General features: G+C 50.2%; 1 pseudogene; it reads left to right on the forward strand.

Moving 5' to 3' along the window:
• Positions 1-1,524, forward strand: part of LOC136958766 (calponin-3-like) — a 9,750-nt pseudogene extending 8,226 nt beyond the window's left edge.
• Positions 1,525-6,550: the final 5,026 nt, after the last annotated feature.

Below are 6,550 nucleotides of genomic sequence, written 5' to 3' on the forward strand. Positions count from 1 at the left end.
TGACACACTAGCAGAGATGCACACACACACACACACACACACACACACTAGCAGAGATGCACACACACACACGCACACACACACACACACACACTAGCAGAGATGCACACACACACTAGCAGAGATGCACACACACACACACTAGCAGAGATGCACACACACACACACTAGCAGAGATGCACACACACACACACAGTATTGTCCCCCAAGGTCCTAACCTCCCCCCTCACCCCCAGGCAGGTATGTCGGCCCCAGGGACCCGGCGAGGCGTGTTTGACCACAAGACGGCTCTGCAGCCGCTGGACAGCTCCACCATCTCCCTCCAGATGGGCACCAACAAGCTGGCGTCCCAGAGCGGGATGAGCGTGTACGGGCTGGGCAGGCAGGTCTACGACCCCAAGTACTGCCCCTCCTCCTCCCCCTCCTCCCCGCCTCTCCCACCGCCGCCTCCCCCTCCCCCACCACCGGTTACCGCGGCAACGGCAGCCTGGGCACGCCGGCCACCAACGGCTCGGAGGTCAGCGACAGCGAATACCAGGCGGAGCTTCGCTGTCACCACGGCAACGGCCCCGAGGAGGAAGAAGAGGAGGAGGAGGAGGAGGAGGAAGGGGGGTACAAGAATCACCACCAGTACAGGGGGCTCTACGGAGAGGAGAGGCACTACTAGACTGACCCCCACGCCCCCCTCTGGCCCCCATACCCCCCATCACCACCCTGCCCCAACCTCCCCCTAACCAGTCCCAGCTACATACCCCCCCACCCCCAGGGTGTGAAAGAGGCTGTGTCCAGGTGCTGTGTGTCCACCTGGACGTGCAGGTTTGTAGTGAAGTAGAGTTGGCTTCTCTCCACTGTATATAACGTGGTTGTGAGAATGTTGATGTTGTTTGCAGAGCAAGACCTTTAATCTCCTTGCTACTCTTTTATAAGCACGTTTGACTTGTTTTACTCTGTACTTCTCTTCTGCTCTTGAACTAGAGGGTCAGTATTTTGCTACCAGGGTGGTATTGTATATAATGTGCCATCTTATCAGCTTTTGCTTCGTATGAACTCCTACATTCCAGATTTGTTAAGATTCATCCACATTCCAGAACTCTGAAAGATCTCACTTTCTAGAACTGAAAGATCACTGACATTCTAGGACTGATAGAAATCACTGACATTCCAGAACTCTGAGAAGCGTTCTAGAACTCTGAAAGTCATTCTAGAACTTTGAGAGGCATTCTAGACCTTGTTAGACCACCTGCCGTCCAGCCATTCTCTTATATTACCTTATCTTATCCTGACCACCTGACAGCAGGAAGCGCCTATCTGGTGTGTGTGTGTGTGTGTTTGTGTGCGATGTCGAGGACAGTCTGGTGTGTGTGTGTTGTTGTTTTAGTGTCTGATGGGTTTCTGACCGAGTGTGACCTGACCTTAACCACTCATCCGTTCCTCTGGGACCCAGACCTCCTCCTCATGATGTATTTATCACCTGGTAGACACTACATCCACTGCCTGATGGGTTTAGATCAATAAACATTTATTTCCTGATGTTCTGTGTGTTACTGTGTGTTAATTGGGAAGCAACCAAACTAAAGTTATATAATAACTACTGCATGTAGACACACACACACACATACTCAAATACACAATCACAACACACAGACACACTGACACACACACGCACACACACAGTGTCCTGTATTGTAGTTTGTGGCTATAAGTGTTTTGTTACAAAAAAGGGATTATGTGTTTGGGGGTGTGTGTCAGTATGTGTGTTGTGATTGCGTATTCGAGTGTGTATGTGTGTGTGTGTTGTGTTCTAAAGACTCACAGCGCAGAGAGGGAGACTGGGAGAGACAAGTACAGAGGTCAGCACTGGTGACACGAGAGAGAGAGAGAGAGAGAGAGAGAGAGGTTAATACTGGGTTGACATACTGACATACTTGGTCAGTAGAAAAGAGAGCGAGGGAGACGGATGAGGGTAGAGGGAGGGAGGGGGGAGAGGAGAAATAGAAAAGAGATGGAGAGGTAGAGAGATGTAGTGTGGCAGCATAGCAACAAGCCAGGAGTCATAAAACCAGCCCTGTGAACCAGAGCCAAACATCTAGCCCTCTCTCTCCTCCTCCCCTCCCTCTCTCTGTCTCTCCTCCTCCCCTCCCTCTCCCTGTCTCTCCTCCTCCCCTCCCTCTCTGTCTCTCCTCCTCCCCTCCCTCTCTCCCTCTCTCTGTCTCCCTGACCCAGTCCCCTCCTTACGTGTTTTTGTCTCTGTTTCTCTCTGGCTGTCTGTCTCTGTCTGTCTCTTTCTCTCTCTCTCTTTCTCTCTCTCTCTCTCTCGACAGGGTACAATCCTCTCTTTGTTCGAGGGGAACCTCAGGACTCCAGAACACACAACTCAATTAGGGGAGACTGGAACTCTGTTACCGTAGCAACCTCTTTGTCCTGGGGCTTTGGCCTGACGGACTTATGTAACCATGAGAGGAGAGACGGGAGGACGAGTGGGGAGGAAGAGAGGAGGAGAGGTGAGGAGAAGAGGGGAGGGGTGAGGAGAGGTGAGTGGAGTAGACTAGAGGGAAGAGAAGAGGAGGTTTTGTACTCAGACAGCAGCAGGTTGTTTTACTGCCAGGTCCCATAAACCTGTCAGGGTGCACCATCAGATCTGGTGACACAGCGCCCCCGCAGGTGACTTCTGGTACTGCTGCTCTCTGGCTGTAGTACCCACGTTACCCACAGGGGGGCACCCGAGTATCTGGAATGGACATGATACTGGAGTTACGGGAAAGATGTAGAGGAGAGAGAGAGACAGAGTGAGAGGGAGAGAGTGGGAAAGAATGATTAATTGAGTTAGAGAAATGGAGCATGAGAAACAGTCTTCTGATGTTTTAGTGGTTCTGAAGTTGACATATTTTCTTCTAGATATACTGTAAATATCTGACATTCTCCTGTTTCCCAGGAGAAAAGAAGTGTGAGAATGAGAGAAAGACACACACAACTGCAGACACACACAAACACACACACACACACACACAAACACACACAACTGCAGACACACACAAACACACATACACACAACTGCAGACACACACACACACACAACTGCAGACACACACAAACACACACACACACACACACGTACAATAGGCACAGCAAGGGATGTGTTTGTCCCCATGTCCCCATGTTCCCAAAACATGAGAACCACTGGAGACATCTGGAGCAGGAATGTTTATAACAGAGAGAGGGGGGAGAGGAGAAGAGAGATGGGGAGAGATGGAGAGAGGGAGAGAGAGAGATTGAGAGACAGTAGAGGGAGAGAGAGGGATGGAGGAAAGGAAGAAGAAAGAGAGGGAGGGAAACAGAATCAGTTCATCTTTCCATTCCTAAACATGTTTTTGTTATCTTTAGAAAGATTGCCAAGTTAGAAGTATTACTAATAAACAAATATGACTGAGCCAGGGACAGGCTGAAGGCATGAAGGAGGAGGGGAGGAAGAGGAGAGGGGAGGAGGAAGGAAGGAGGGGAGGAGGAGAATGGAATGTTTGGGATGGGAGGAGAGGGAAAGCAGCTGCAGATAGTGCTGAGTCAGAGAGAGAGAGAGAGAGAGAGAGAGACAGAGAGAGAGAGAGAGAAAGGGAGAGAGAGAGGGAGGGAGGGAGGGAGGGAGGGAGGGAGGGAGGGAGGGAGGGAGGGAGGGAGGGAGGGAGGGAGGGAGGGAGGGAGGGAGGGAGGGAGGGAGGGAGGGAGGGAGGGAGGGAGGGAGATTTTCTTTTCTTGGGCAGTCAAAATAGCCACCAGTTATACTACCCTGAACATTGCAGAAACTATTTACGTAATCACACTAATGCAGGATAACAGATTAAAAAAGAACACCCCTTTAAACAATTTTACATAATGACAACCATCGATTTAGACATAATTCAACTTAGTGGCCAAGTTGAGCTATAGTTGCTTTTCACCATAATGCAGTCAGTCACTGCTGCCCCATGTTAGTGTCCACAGTCCCTGCTGCCCCATGTTAGTGTCCACAGTCACTGCTGCCCCATGTTAGTGTCCAGTCACTGCTGCCCCATGTTAGTGTCCACAGTCACTGCTGCCCCATGTTAGTGTCCACAGTCACTGCTGCCCCATGTTAGTGTCCAGTCACTGCTGCCCCATGTTAGTGTCCAGTCACTGCTGCCCCATGTTAGTGTCCACAGTCACTGCTGCCCCATGTTAGTGTCCAGTCACTGCTGCCCCATGTTAGTGTCCAGTCACTGCTGCCCCATGTTAGTGTCCACAGTCACTGCTGCCCCATGTTAGTGTCCAGTCACTGCTGCCCCATGTTAGTGTCCACAGTCACTGCTGCCCCATGTTAGTGTCCACAGTCACTGCTGCCCCATGTTAGTGTCCAGTCACTGCTGCCCCATGTTAGTGTCCAGTCACTGCTGCCCCATGTTAGTGTCCACAGTCACTGCTGCCCCATGTTAGTGTCCAGTCACTGCTGCCCCATGTTAGTGTCCACAGTCACTGCTGCCCTATGTTAGTGTCCAGTCACTGCTGCCCCATGTTAGTGTCCACAGTCACTGCTGCCCCATGTTAGTGTCCAGTCACTGCTGCCCCATGTTAGTGTCCACAGTCACTGCTGCCCCATGTTAGTGTCCAGTCACTGCTGCCCCATGTTAGTGTCCAGTCACTGCTGCCCCATGTTAGTGTCCACAGTCACTGCTGCCCCATGTTAGTGTCCACAGTCCCTGCTGCCCCGTGTTAGTGTCCAGTCACTGCTGCCCCATGTTAGTGTCCAGTCATTGCTGCCCCATGTTAGTGTCCACAGTCACTGCTGCCCCATATCTGGTAATCAGTCAATACCTCTCATCCTCCATATATTGATCCTAGAGAGGAGACAGGAAGTAGGATACAGGAAGTAGAACACAGGAAGGAGGAGACAGGAAGAAGGAGACAAGAAGGAGGAGACAGGAAGTAGGACACAGGAAGGAGGAGACAGAAAGTAGGACACAGGAAGGAGGAGACAGTAAGTAGGAGACCGGAAGTAGGACACAGGAAGAAGCAATGCTACAGGAAGTCATCCCTGTGACTACTATGCAATAATATTCTGTTTAACAAGTTGCTTGTGTTTATTTTCATACAGTATGTTGTTTACAATAAAGTAATGTTTCCTGTCACTGTGATGACGCAAGTTATTTTCTGTAGAAAAGGCAGAGGTGGTTATAGCTTCATACAGGCCAACCTCCTTGAGGAACCGGATTTTAGACCACACACCTTCTGCAACTCCACAATGATTCTGCAAAAAGTCACTTCCTCTGTGCTCCTCGTGGAAAAGGGAAGTGATGAAACTTGACTCCTCCCCCTCCTGTGATCCTCAGAACCAAAACAGCTTCCAGCCACATTCACCATGACAACATGAATGAAAGAAATTATCATAAAATAACAACAGTTAAATGTTTAAAAAGACTCTGTTTGGCTGTTCAGTGTGCAGGCGGCAGTGCCTTGTGGGCGTGGCCTCTTGAGAGGCGTTATCATGGATCTCAAAATCTCTAAAAGACGAATGCCCAAATAAGGACGTGTGTTGTTGTTTCTGTATTAGAACCAGACCTCCACAGTGTGTGTGTGTGTGTGTGTGTGTGTGTGTGGGGGGGGGGGGGGGGGGGGGGGGGGTGTAATGAGTCCCAGCTCCAGTGTTTTTTAACCCTTGTGTTATCTTCGGGTCATTCTGACCCATCAGTCATTGTGACCCACCGTCGTATTGCGACAAATTTACCTCATACAAAAACAAAGTGAAGCATTTTCTTTTAACTGTCTGGCTGTCTCAGACCCCCCACATTGGAATGGTTAAAAGAAAATTATTTTTATTTGTTTTTGTATTGGGTAAAATTGGGTAAACACAATGATGGTTCGTTATGAACCTTTGGGTCATGTGACCCGAAGGCAGCACGAGGGTTAATCAACAGAAAAGTGTAACAATAATCTTTGCTCATCTTCCTTTCTTTCCCTTCCTCTCTCCTCTCCTCTCCTCACCCTCCTTCCTCTCTCCTCTCCTCTCCTCTCCTCACCCTCCTTCCTCTCTCCTCTCTCCTCACCTCTAGGTGAGGAGAGAGGAGAAGATTATTGTAAAGAGTTACTTAATATCTTCCAGGAAAGATCCTGCTAAGCCATCTGTGTATGTCTGCTTTAGTTTGGTTTTAGTTTCAGTTACTGATCTCACAGTCTCATTCCTGCCTTGTGCCATAGTGGAAACACAGTGATGATGAGCTGAGCAGGAGGATACACACACACACATGTACTCACACACACACACGTACACACACGTACTCACACACACACACGTACACACACGTACTCACACACACACACGTACACACACACACACACACACCCACAGACAGCCAGGCAGACAGGCAGGCAGACAGACAGGCAGGCAGACAGACAAGCAGACAGGCAGGCAGACAGACAGGCAGGCAGACAGGCAGACAGACAGACAAGCAGACAGGCAGGCAGACAGACAGACAGACAGACAGGCAGACAGCCAGGCAGACAGCCAGGCAGACAGGCAGGCAGGCAGGCAGGCAGGCAGACAGAC

Source organism: Osmerus mordax, chromosome 16, assembly GCF_038355195.1.
Source record: "Osmerus mordax isolate fOsmMor3 chromosome 16, fOsmMor3.pri, whole genome shotgun sequence".
NCBI lineage: Eukaryota > Metazoa > Chordata > Actinopteri > Osmeriformes > Osmeridae > Osmerus > Osmerus mordax.